Consider the following 14,593-nt stretch of genomic DNA (forward strand, 5'->3'; position numbering starts at 1 on the left):
CTTCAAGTGTACCGAAGATAGTTCACCTGTGATGTGTCTGGTTACACCTTCTGTTTGTGAGTGTAGAGGGAAACTAAGGCATCCATTACAACCAATGACTATGATTATTGTGCTTTCAAGACAACTGGGGAAAAAACGCTGTCAAATCATGACGTTAGTGATCTTCAGGTCAGAAGAAGCTCTAGAAAGATGGCCTAGTTTCCGACATAGAATTCCAAGTTGGTTGACCATTCAAAATACTTTTCCCAAGCGGAGCTGTCCCCCCCCCCCCCCTCAGAGTTCCCAGTTGTCTTGAACATACTGATTTCAGAAGTGAGAGAAATCTGAGATCCCAGTTGTTTTGAATGCAGCATTTCAACCCACAGCCTGTCTCTGGTTTGTGAGTCAAATGTCAAAGTCATGCCAGATGACAGTGGTAGAATCTAATTGCATACTCCTTGCGTCCTTTCCTCGACTCCTCAAAATCCATTGGATGAGAAAGCCCAGGGTCCCTACTCTCTGACCTTCTCCAATGGGATTTGTGTGGACAAGATTTTCTCCTTGTCCACATATTGACCATGTAAGGGGGTAAGTGTTAATAACATCTACTTATCATAGTGATGGGTCATTAAACTGATTATGTTTCCCAAATTGCACCATTTCCTTTATAGTGCACTACTTTTGGCCAGGGTCCATATGGTAGTAGTGCACTATATAGGGAATATAGGGTGCCATTTGAGTGTTCCAGGAGAGGACGATCATATATAGCTAGTCAAACCTGACAAAGAAAGACTTCTCTAAGATGGCATAGAACATTTTTTTATTAAGATTCTAGCTAATGAATGAGAAAAATACTACATGTATAAAAACACATTGGCCGAAATCAATACAAAAGCTTAAAAGCTTCTGAACAAGTGTACAAGAAACAAAATGGTCCAGTGTGCCCTACCTACACATTTCAAGTTTATTGGAAAACAGCATTCTTTACTTACTCCTGAAGGCAACTCAAAGAACATGGGATGTTTAACAGAATAAAGCGGTTAACACGGTCTCTGTCCCCAATTTCAACCTATGCCCTATATAGTGCATTATTTTTGACCAGGGCCCATGTGTCTCTGGTCAAAAGTAGCACACTATATAAGGACTAGGGTTCCATTTGGGACACAAACAGATAGACATTTCAAGTCTGTAGTTTATGATTTGATAATGAAGCAGATACTACTAATCATGTGCCTCATATCTCCACAATGGCCCAGCCACCACATGAAAGGTAATTTTTCCACAAATCCGACTATAAATACAGGCAAGGCCTAAAAACACGACCACACACTCCTGAACAGTTGAGTAAAACATTTGTTCACACAGGCGCACACACACACACACGATTGTGATCCGTTTTCTACTATTACAGTGCAACAGCATGGCAGACAGACAGATAGCAGTGATTTAATATAAATGAATTATATACACGTTCCTGGGTGGTTTCATTGTTTGGTCCTTTGTCTGGTTCAGGTAAGAGTGTCTTTACAACGCCTCCTCTTCAGATCTACAGCAGTAGTTAGCACAGGCTTCTTATCTGTCTGTGGACAAATAATACATACACACATCACATTCATGTAAAGCAGTGTATATGCAGCTGGCAAATTTACGTTGAATGAAGCTTTCGTAGACACAAGGAGCATGTTAACACAGTACTGATAACACGCTGACATCACTGTAGCAACACGGTAGTGATAACACGTTGACATCACTGTAGCAACACGGTAGTGATAACACGTTGACATCACTGTAGCAACACGGTAGTGATAACACGCTGACATCACTGTAGCAACACGGTAGTGATAACACGTTGACATCACTGTAGCAACACGGTAGTGATAACACGTTGACATCACTGTAGCAACACGGTAGTGATAACACGCTGACATCACTGTAGCAACACGGTAGTGATAACACGTTGACATCACTGTAGCAACACGGTAGTGATAACACGTTGACATCACTGTAGCAACACGGTACTGATAACACGCTGACATCACTGTAGCAACACAGTACTGATAACACGCTGACATCACTGTAGCAACACTACTGATAACACATTGACATCACTGTAGCAACACGGTAGTGATAACACGTTGACATCACTGTAGCAACACGGTAGTGATAACACGTTGACATCACTGTAGCAACACGGTAGTGATAACACGTTGACATCACTGTAGCAACACGGTAGTGATAACACGTTGACATCACTGTAGCAACACGGTAGTGATAACACGTTGACATCACTGTAGCAACACGGTAGTGATAACACGTTGACATCACTGTAGCAACACAGTAGTGATAACACGTTGACATCACTGTAGCAACACGGTAGTGATAACACGTTGACATCACTGTAGCAACACTACTGATAACACGTTGTCATCACTGTAGCAACACTACTGATAACACATTGACATCACTGTAGCAACACGGTAGTGATAACACGTTGACATCACTGTAGCAACACGGTAGTGATAACACGTTGATATCACTGTAGCAACACGGTACAGATAACACGTTGATATCACTGTAGCAACACGGTACAGATAACACGTTGATATCACTGTAGCAACACGGTACAGATAACACATTGACATCACTGTAGTAACACGGTACTGATAACACGTTGACATCACTGTAGCAACACGGTACAGATAACACGTTGACATCACTGTAGCAACACTACTGATAACACGTAGACATCACTGTAGCAACACTACTGATAACACGTTGACATCACTGTAGCAACACTACTGATAACACATTGACATCACTGTAGCAACACTACTGATAACACGTTGACATCACTGTAGCAACACGGTACTGATAACACGTTGACATCACTGTAGCAACACTACTGATAACACGTAGACATCACTGTAGCAACACTACTGATAACACGTTGACATCACTGTAGCAACACGGTAGTGATAACACGTTGATATCACTGTAGCAACACGGTACTGATAACACGTTGACATCACTGTAGCAACACTACTGATAACACATTGACATCACTGTAGCAACACGGTACTGATAACACGTTGACATCACTGTAGCAACACGGTACTGATAACACGTTGACATCACTGTAGCAACACTACTGATAACACGTTGACATCACTGTAGCAACACTACTGATAACACATTGACATCACTGTAGCAACACTACTGATAACACATTGACATCACTGTAGCAACACGGTACTGATAACACGTTGACATCACTGTAGCAACACGGTACTGATAACACGTTGACATCACTGTAGCAACACTACTGATAACACGTAGACATCACTGTAGCAACACTACTGATAACACGTTGACATCACTGTAGCAACACTACTGATAACACGTTGACATCACTGTAGCAACACTACTGATAACACATTGACATCACTGTAGCAACACTACTGATAACACGTAGACATCACTGTAGCAACACTACTGATAACACGTTGACATCACTGTAGCAACACTACTGATAACACGTTGACATCACTGTAGCAACACGGTACTGATAACACGTTGACATCACTGTAGCAACACGGTACAGATAACACGTTGACATCACTGTAGCAACACGGTACAGATAACACGTTGACATCACTGTAGCAACACTACTGATAACACGTAGACATCACTGTAGCAACACGGTACTGATAACACGTTGACATCACTGTAGCAACACGGTACAGATAACACGTTGACATCACTGTAGCAACACGGTAGTGATAACACGTTGACATCACTGTAGCAACACTACTGATAACACGTAGACATCACTGTAGCAACACTACTGATAACACGTAGACATCACTGTAGCAACACTACTGATAACACGTTGACATCACTGTAGCAACACTACTGATAACACGTTGACATCACTGTAGCAACACTACTGATAACACGTAGACATCACTGTAGCAACACGGTACTGATAACACGTTGACATCACTGTAGCAACACTACTGATAACACGTAGACATCACTGTAGCAACACGGTACTGATAACACGTTGACATCACTGTAGCAACACGGTACTGATAACACGTTGACATCACTGTAGCAACACTACTGATAACACGTTGACATCACTGTAGCAACACGGTACTGATAACACGTTGACATCACTGTAGCAACACGGTACAGATAACACGTTGACATCACTGTAGCAACACGGTAGTGATAACACGTTGACATCACTGTAGCAACACTACTGATAACACGTAGACATCACTGTAGCAACACTACTGATAACACGTAGACATCACTGTAGCAACACTACTGATAACACGTTGACATCACTGTAGCAACACTACTGATAACACGTTGACATCACTGTAGCAACACTACTGATAACACGTAGACATCACTGTAGCAACACGGTACTGATAACACGTTGACATCACTGTAGCAACACGGTACAGATAACACGTTGATATCACTGTAGTAACACGGTACTGATAACACGTTGACATCACTGTAGCAACACTACTGATAACACGTTGACATCACTGTAGCAACACTACTGATAACACGTTGACATCACTGTAGCAACACGGTAGTGATAACACGTTGGCATCACTGTAGCAACACGGTAGTGATAACACGTTGATATCACTGTAGCAACACGGTACTGATAACACGTTGACATCACTGTAGCAACACGGTACTGATAACACGTTGATATCACAGTAGCAACAGTACTGATAATACGTTGCTATCACAGTAGTCTTTTTATTTATTTCACCTTTATTTAACCAGGTAGGCCAGTTGAGAACAAGTTCTTATTTACAACTGCGACCTGGCCAAGATAAAGCAAAGCAGTGCGACAAAAACACAGAGTTACACATGGGATAAACAAACGTACAGTCAATAACACAATAAAAAAATCTGTATACAGTGTGTGCAAATGAAGTAAGGAGGTAAGGCAATAAATAGGCCATAGTGGCGAAACAATTACAATTTACAATTCACCAGCAGCAAGAGCAACATCATTGATAAATACAGAGAAAAAAGTCGGCCTGAGAATTGAACCCTGTGGCACCCCCATAGAGACTGCCAGAGGTCCGGACAACAGGCCCTCCAATTTGACACACTGAAATCTATCAGAGAAGTAGTTGGTAAACCAGGCGAGGCAATCATTTGAGAAACCAAGGCTGTTGAGTCTGCCAATAAGAATGTTTTATTTCACCTTTATTTAACCAGGAACAGTGAGGGAAAAAAGTATTTGATCCCCTGCTGATTTTGTACATTTGCCCACTGACAAAGAAATGATCAGTCTATAATTTTAATGGTAGGTTAATTTGAACAGTGAGAGACAGAATAACAACAAAAAAATCCAGAAAAACGCATGTCAAAAATGTTATAAATTGATTTGCATTTTAATGAGGGAAATAAGTATTTGACCCCCTCTCAATCAAAAAGATTTCTGGCTCCCAGGTGTCTTTTATACAGGTAACGAGCTGAGATTAGGAGCACACTCAAAGGGAGTGCTCCTAATCTCAGCTTGTTACCTGTATAAAAGACACCTGTCCACAGAAGCAATCAATCAATCAGATTCCAAACTCTCCACCATGGCCAAGACCAAAGAGCTCTCCAAGGATGTCAGGGACAAGAATGTAGACTGGAATGGGCTACAAGACCATCGCCAAGCAGCTTGGTGAGAAGGTGAAAACAGTTGGTGCAATTACTCGCAAATGGAAGAAACACATAAGAACTGTCAATCTCCCTCGGCCTGGGGATCCATGCAAGATCTCACCTCGTGGAGTTGCAATGATCATGAGAATCAGCCCAGAACTACACGGGAGGATCTTGTCAATGATCTCAAGGCAGCTGGGACCATAGTCAACAAGAAAACACATTTACATGCCCGTCTGAAGTTTGCCAATGAACATCTGAATGATTCAGAGGACAACTGGGTGAAAGTGTTGTGGTCAGATGAGACCAAAATGGAGCTCTTTGGCATCAACTCAACTCGCCGTGTTTCGAGGAGAAGGAATGCTGCCTATGACCCCAAGACACCATCCCCACCGTCAAACATGGAGGTGGAAACATTATGCTTTGGGGGTGTTTTTCTGCTAAGGGGACAGGACACCGCATCAAAGGGATGATGGACGGGGCCATGTACCGTCAAATCTTGGGTGAAAACCTCCTTCCCTCAGCCAGGGCATTGAAAATGTGTCGTGGATTGGTATTCCAGCATGACAATGACCCAAAACACACGGCCAAGGCAACAAAGGAGTGGCTCAAGAAGAAGCACATGAAGGTCCTGGAGTGGCCTAGCCAGTCTCCAGACCTTAATCCCATAGAAAATCTGTGGAGGGAGCTGAAGGTTCGAGTTGCTAAATGTCAGCCTTGAAACCTTAATGACTTGGAGAAGATCTGCAAAGAGGAGTGGGACAAAATCCCTCCTGAGGTGTGCAAACCTGGTGGCCAACTACAAGAAACATCTGACCTCTGATTGCCAACAAGGGTTTTGCCACCAAGTACTAAGTCATGTTTTGCAGAGGGGTCAAATACTTATTTCCCTCATTAAAAGCAAATCAATTTATAACATTTTTGACATGTTTTTCTGGATTTTTTTGTTGTTATTCTGTCTCTCACTGTTCAAATAAACCTACCATTAAAATTATAGACGGATCATTTCTTTGTCAGTGGGCAAATGTACAAAATCAGCAGGGGATCAAATACTTATTTCCCTCACTGTTCCTGGTTAAATAAAGGTGAAATAAAACATTCTTATGAGGGAGGTTTAACAGACTAGTAATAGGGGTTGCGACAATGGCGGCGGATAATTTTAGAAAGAGAGGGTCCAGATTGTCTAGCCCAGCTGATTTGTAGGGATCCAGATTTTTGCAGCTCTTTCGGGACATCAACTGTCTGGATACGGGTGAAGGAGAAGCAAGTGTGGGGGGGGGGGTCTTGGGCCAGTTGCTGCGGGGGGTGCAGAGCTGTTGGCCGGTAACAAAGTACTGATATCACAGTAGCAACACAGTACTGAGAACACGTTGAGATCATAGTATTAACACAGTACTGATAACACGTTGATATTACAGTAGTAACAATCCTGATAACATGTCAATATCACAGTAGTAATACAGTACTGATAACACATTGAGATCATAGTATTAACACAATAGTAACACATTATAACAGCAAGTGTCTCACCTCATTATTCCTGATTGCTCTCAGACCCTCCTTGATAACCTCCTTTAGATTTCATCTGGGCCTGAACTGAGTTCACCTACACACACACACAGTCATAATGAACAGAAGATTGGATAACGGTTTGTAACTGCTTGGAATCTTTACCTAGTTGATATGACATAAGGCTGTTTTCTGTGTGAGGGTAGGTGGTCAGTACATACTGATGAGAGCCCAACGCCCATGTCTCCTGAGCCTACGTGTGTTGTGTGAACAAAGTTGGTTGGTTCTCCGATCATTGAACGGTCTATCCTCCGCCGCCTCTTCTGTAAAGCATTAATGAAATTGTAGTATTACTAAAGGCAACAACAGTCAACTGCTTTATGAACAGACACTCACACACAGGCTGATAAGAAGTACAGAAGATGAGAAGGCCTGGTTCTATTTCAGTATCTAGGACCTTGACCTTTAGTGTCCACACTTCATAGACTGAAAGATCAGGAGTAAACAAAACAGTGATTTCTTGTGTGTGTACTCACAGGCTGAGGCTGCTCTCCAATGCAGCAGCTGAAACACACCCAGAACTCAGTCATGCCGACGGCAGCTTCCTCTCTCTTCTCTTTCTTTCTTTTTCTCTCTCTTCAACCCTCTGTCTTCCTGTTCACTTCACAGCCGATGCCACAAACAGCCGGCGGAAGCAGATTACAGACAGACATACACTCACTGCTGGTGTTTCTGTAACACACTGACACACACCACTCTCCCCAGGGCCTGAGCGACACACTCCTGTGGACACAAAGAATCAGAGAACAGTTGACAAATTTTTGCATTAGTTATGTTAAATATCAAGTGAAATTTGGTGATGGACAGAAGATTCTGTGACCTGGCTATGTAGTCCTAGTAGTAGCATGGTATTCTAACTAGACAGTGTTGCATTGGTAGTTGTGGTAAAGATAAAAAGGACAGAGGTGGGTCTGGAAAAGAGAGAAACTAACCAAGTCATAAGAGGAAGGAACTCAAGCAACATGCACCAAGCACCAGTAACACATTACTGTACCTGCCTACTAGAAAAACTGTATATTTCCCCTGAAATGTTATCTAGCAAAACTCCCCTTCAATATCACACTAGGAGACGTAGGGGGGACCGAGTGAAAGTACAGCGATGGACAGTACAATAGTATACACTATTTCAATTATATTAATTTAGCAGCAGTGCGCCCCCCCCCCCCCCCTCACATGACCACTTTATAAAAATACCCAGAGCAGTGTGAGCTCAGACGCCTCTGCCTCACCCTCCACAGATGGTGGTGATTGAGTTAGAATAAAATACTTTTGTTTACTCAGGGAACTAGGCTATTCATTTCACCCTGGAACAGTTGAGACTGAGACATTGTCATTACTCGATACCATCTTCTCCACTATAGTGTTTTTACAATCTCTACTACAAACTAGAGAAGTCTACAAATCCACTAACTATTTACATGTTTAATTAAAGACCAGGATAAGTGTTGTTGAGTAGCTAAAAATACTTGTATGGTCGTCAATGATCTAAGGTGTTGTTAATGACATTGAAGCCCAAACAGGTTTAGAACCATTGATCTCAGATATTAACCAAATGACACTGAACTGTGGGTTGTATTGATTACAAACAATTCACTAACTAGGGAGGGACCATATTTGTAGTACTGCCACTAGTTCGATAAAGTCTTACAGTAGAAGATACTTACTCTCAATAGCTATTTCATTGCCAAATTGAAATAGGCCAAGAAGATTCAACTTATTTCAGGGTTTCTCTAGCGCAGAGCGGCCTGAAGACACAAGCAGGAAAGAGCGAGGTTGTGGTTTTCAAACTGACAGCTAAGTAAGTTAGCTAGCTAACCGCTACCGGTTGCTAAATCAGTAAACTGTACTCTGAAACTTGAAAGAGGACCGATTTTGGAAATACATCTACACGTAGCTGTGAACTTTGAAGGTTTGAACTAACTTCAAATGTACTTTAAATTAATTAGATAGATTTGTGGGTGTAAAAAAAGAAGGTAAAAGAGACATACCTTCTGGCTAAATTCCCGAAGTTGCAGACGAAAAAATATCTTCCTGCTTTGCCTTGGCGCAAGGCTTTCTGGGATATAGTGTTCAATGAAACAATATTACATAAAAGCAGACTTATTCAAGAAAAAGCAGACAATTCTTGCGAAACTCTCGTGCTTCTTTGTTGTTGTTTTTTACTAATATAAATGGGCAATTTTTCCAATGTTGAGCTAATTTATTGATACAGTTTTTGTTTTCTATCCTAATGGCGTCTTTTTGTAGGAGGTAATCATCAGCCAACGTTATTTTTTGTGAATTTGGAAGCATTTGTGTCATTTGAAAAAGCACATAAATGCTTCATAATTAATAAAGGTAATGTTAAGTGACTAATATTATCTCGTAGAACAAAACGTATAAGATATCCTAAGCCTGTATTAACCTCAGACCTTATTTTCGCGTTTATCCCAAAAGCCTACTCTTTCCTCATTCATTTTCGCCATATGAACGGTAACTAATTTCCGGGTTTTAGGTCTTCAAGCAGGTGAGCTCGGGTCTTTCTTTTCCCAGCGCAGTTAAGCCAAAACTACGCCCCGTTATTACGAGGGGGTTCTGCTACGCTCCCATTGGCTAGCTAGCGTTGTTTCACTCACAGGCGATCAGTGCAGAGACAGTTGCCTTCCAAGGTAAGGATGAAAAATGTAATTTAACAATTAGCTGCCTACCATAATGCAGTCCTATTATTATAATGTTTGGTAACATTTGCCCATGTATTCATTTTCAGAGTTTCAATGACTTGTAAACATGTCTCAGAACTCTGCTGAATTCCCTCAATTGAAGGTCAGCTAAGTTTACCTAGGCTACTTAATGTTACTAGCTCGACATTTGAAGTTGTTATATTATCATTTGTAGTCTATTATCAGGTAAAAGCACATGCTTATTATTCATAATTTCAAAAATATTTGAGCTAATCAATTCAGTCGAATACGCTATGCTACATCCATTGAATCTGATTTTAATGGCTAGCTCTGACCACTACATTATTTTATTATATTTTTTAATCTTGAAATACAAGGGCAAATGTTATTAATTAGTGACTGAAAATTTCGCATATTCACTTCCGGACTTGGAAAGCGCTCAAAGCCTTGTAGAACGCCTCTCTGATAACAGGCGTGGTTTTGGCTTAATTGAGTTGGGGGGAAAGAAAGACAAGTTGAGGTCTATTAAAGATGAGTATATAAGTTTTTGTGCTGACCATGAAATTTACATAGAAATGTGAGTTATAGATTTGTCATAATTGAAAGCAATTCTAACAAGCAGTAGATATGTTCTATGTATGCCATTTCTACGCTTCCCGTTCTTATGTTTCATTTTTGCATCTTTTACTTTTGGTTTTGTACACCAGCTTCAAACAGCTGAACATAGAACATTTTGGGTTATTGAAAATATATTTCACAACTGTTTAGATTGTACAATGATTCACAAACTGAAGTTAGGAAAATTATTAGTTTTCACGACCCAGGAAATGGTGAAGCGATTTCTGCATATTGTACCTTTAAAGCGGGTGACAGCAAGGCAAGCCTCATCAAGTTCATGTCACTAGTGGTGTCTCAATATTGCCCAGCAGAGGGCAGATCTACTCACATAATTTAAAAAAAGTTTGTTGCCAAGCAGAACAAGGTGTATTGCAATCTCTCACTCACTACACAATGACTCCAACTGGGCATAACTTGACTCTGGAACAGTTACACCACGCATGGAGTGTTTAAGTGTATGCCATCATCACATGTAGCTAGATACTGTACATTTAGATGTGTAAACTGATGCACAGAATGAGGATTATTTCATCACAACAGATGAGATGGTATATGGAAGAAATCCAATCCAGGGTTTTAACCATGCCCAGCACTGGTTACTTATGATATTTGTCACTGACTATTACCAATGTGCTATCGTGAGAAGGATTGTTGAAAGCTCTCCAACTAAAAACTAAATAGATTCACTGTTGCTATTGAACCCATTCTAAAGGGTAGGTTTAACAGAGGAAATTACATGTGACCATAATGTATCAATCATATATCATTAATGATACTATTTGTCACACCCTGACCATAGTTTGCTTTGTATGTTTCTATGTTTTGTTTGGTCAGGGTGTGATCTGAGTGGGCATTCTATGTTGGATGTCTAGTTTGTCTGTTTCTGTGTTTGGGCCTGATATGGTTCTCAATCAGAGGCAGGTGTTAGTCATTGTCTCTGATTGGGAGCCATATTTAGGTAGCCTGTTTGGTGTTGGGGTTTGTGGGTGATTGTTCCTGTCTTTGTTACACCAGATAGGGCTGTTTTTGGTTTTTCACGTTTTCTTTTTTTTTTTTTTGGTATATTGTTCTATTTTCATCCTTATTAAAGATGTATCACAATAACCACGCTGCGTTTTGGTCCGCCTCTCCTTCAACAGAAGAAAGCCGTGACACTATTTAGGACTATGTAGCATTAGCAAAGTCATTAACAGCTATTGTTTCAATTCAACTAAAATTAGACCATTCAATAGCCTAGGGTTTATTATTTCAAAACATTATATTTAGTGATATTGAATTGTGTTTGGTTGCCAACGCAACCAAAATCAACATTTGAAGATGTATCCTCTGCTCAGACTAAGTCAGTGGCACAGATGTGACTATCCATCTTCAATTCCAGTTTGTTTTCAAATGAATAATTGATATGATGGATTCATGTCTCCATCTCAACCAAAAACCGAAGTTAAAGAATGGGACTACATCAAATTAAAGGTTGATTTAGTCTTATTCTTTCACTTACATTTTTGGATGAGATGGAGACATGAATCCATGTGGCCGGCCACATCTATGTCTATGGGAACAAGCACTGTTCGTGACTCAAACTGTTCACACCCCTTGGAGAGAAAATTTTGCCGTTTTAAGCTTATTTTCTTGCTATACATTTTGCTATGTCTAATGTTTATTCATGTGATATGAGTGACTCAAACTGTTCACACCCCTTGGAGAGAAAATGTTGCCGTTTTAAAGCTTATTTTCTTGCTATACATTTTGCTATGTCTAATGTTTATTCATGTGATATGAGTGACTCAAACATTACAACAAAATCTGTTGGCTGAGAAACCTAGCTGACATGGGCTGGTTGAGCTGGACATTTCTGAGAAGTTATAAATAGTTCTCTCAGGTATTTATTTAACCTTTTTTAACTAGGCAAGTCGGTTAAGAACAAATTCTTATTTACAATGACGGCCTACCCCAGCCAAACCCTAACCCGGACGACGATGGGCCAATTGTGGGCCGCCATATGGGACTCCCAATCACGGCCGGTTGTGATACAACCTGGAATCTAACCAGTGTCTGTAGTGACACCTCTAGCACTGAGATGCAGTGCCTTAGACCGCTGAGCCACTTGGGAGCCCAATGATTGACATGACAAGAGGGAGGATAACTGATGATGCACTTCAATTTCAAAATTGCACCTTGTGCATTCTACTATTACAACCTTCTAGAGTAAGTTGAAAGCTGGACTGAGTTCATTAAAAAAAGAACTGTGCCCTGCAGTTTGGAACCACTGCAGTAAATAGCATAAATGTAAGGCTATTTTACAATCTAACCTAACGTTTAACCTTAAAGGGAGTAGCACATCCATGGCCACATTTTGAGGTTACTGTAAATATACACTTCTTCTTATTCAATCAAATAAAGCATGCATGTTGAAGATAGCATGCAGAGGTATTCACAGGTCTGTGGAGATCTTCACAATTGCTGTAATAATCTGTGCAGAATCTCAAACAGCGTTGATCATTGCACCATGTATTTTGAATGTAATCTCAACTGTAATCCAGGTCATTTGGTTCTGCTATTAGATGAAGCACAGGGATAACACAATCTGTTGTATAAATAAACAAAATATTTGACATTGTATTCTCATTTGAACTTTGCTGTGCTTTTAAATTGTTAAAAGTGCAGTGATAGACATTTTGGTGATAACTAAACCAGAAATCTGACATTGTTTGGTTGTGGTTTTAGATGGTTCCAAGCATAGTGATAACACATTGGAAACTCAACTTATGGCTTTCTTTTTGAGTGGGTGAATATAAATTGCAATCTCATTGATCAATGTCTCAACCAAATATTACCCAATTATCCACATAGGAATTACCCGGTGTGCTCAGTGGAAGGGTGTTTTCTTGCTCCCCATATCACCGTGATAGTGTTTGAAAATCAATGTTTTTCAATTGTTTTCAATTTTGATGATGTCATCGAGTAGAACTTGTTTACTTTATTTTATTCTACAAAATGTAGAAATGTGCCATTTTAACATATGTAGACACTGGTATTGGAGATAGGTTGAAAAGTGGTGGAATTGCCCTTTTAAGAATGTAGAACGACAGAAATCTGATTATTCAGCAGAACAAGGCTTCATTTCATTGTAGACTTCAGGGACTGCAAGAGATTCGTTTTGTGTCAATGTGTTTTAAGAGAGCTGTGTGTGTGTGTGTGTGTGTGTGTGTGTGTGTTCTGGGGGCTCGGCTCAGAAGAGGAACACAAAGACCTGATAGGTCGGTCTAGGAGGGAGGGAGGCATTGGGGGGAACAGAGAGGGAGGGACAAGCTGTACTGTCATCACTCCCTCACTCGTCGGGCTCCACAACTATATAAAAAAATAATGTTACAACTATCACACTGGTAACAATGAATATGGATGGCAGTCAGCTGAATCAGCTCCACATGTCTCTCTCTATATAGCAGCATGGCCATGGCATCTGTCCCGCTGCCAGATGTCTTCAGTATGTACCAAATGGCACCCTATTCCCTATAGTGCACTACTTTTGACCAGAGCATTATGGTCCCTGGTCAAAAGTAGTGCACTATATAGAGGGAATGTGGTACCATGTGGATCCCTGGCGTAAACATTGACCATGTGCTGCTGCTGGTGGTATTGCTGCTGCTTGACCACAGGGCTGTTGGCTGGCCCAGTTTTTGTAGAAAAACACACAGTGGGTCAGTGAACTAACTATATCACATGCTACGTTCATTCTTGTTGGCATCTGACGCACTTGTTTATCTGTGAACAAAGAATTGGGAATGTAATATGGATACCAGTAAATCATTATCTAAGAGAGAGAGTCTTTATAACACTGTGGAAACAATCCCATATTTTGTGGAAATATGGAACACAAAGCAGAGAGGCATTCAGTTTCAGAGAACTCTTTCCTCCCATTCAGTCAGGCGTTGTGCATTGTGTATTGAAACGGGAGCTGGGCTGTCTAGGGATGCATCTGAAATGGCACCCTATTCCCTACACCCTATTCCCTACACCCTGGGCCCTAGTAAAAAAATAACTGCACTGTGTAGGCAATAGGGTGCCATTCGGGACACAGG

The 14,593-nt window shown here is 40.8% G+C and overlaps 1 long non-coding RNA gene across 2 annotated transcripts; it reads right to left on the reverse strand.

The window, feature by feature from the left end:
* Nucleotides 1-782: 782 nt before the first annotated feature.
* Nucleotides 783-9,748, reverse strand: LOC110526657. Of its 2 annotated transcripts, XR_005052248.1 has the most exons (6): nucleotides 9,225-9,748; nucleotides 8,901-8,981; nucleotides 7,713-7,959; nucleotides 7,398-7,499; nucleotides 7,198-7,273; nucleotides 783-1,559 (listed from the first exon to the last, which is right to left on the reverse strand). It is a non-coding gene; the product is annotated as an uncharacterized LOC110526657 (long non-coding RNA). The 2 variants fall into 2 exon arrangements; XR_005052247.1 differs by lacking the exon at nucleotides 8,901-8,981 and having other exon boundaries at nucleotides 9,225-9,745.
* Nucleotides 9,749-14,593: the final 4,845 nt, after the last annotated feature.

Source organism: Oncorhynchus mykiss, chromosome 6 (genome assembly GCF_013265735.2).
Source record: "Oncorhynchus mykiss isolate Arlee chromosome 6, USDA_OmykA_1.1, whole genome shotgun sequence".
Classification (NCBI taxonomy): Eukaryota; Metazoa; Chordata; class Actinopteri; order Salmoniformes; family Salmonidae; genus Oncorhynchus; species Oncorhynchus mykiss.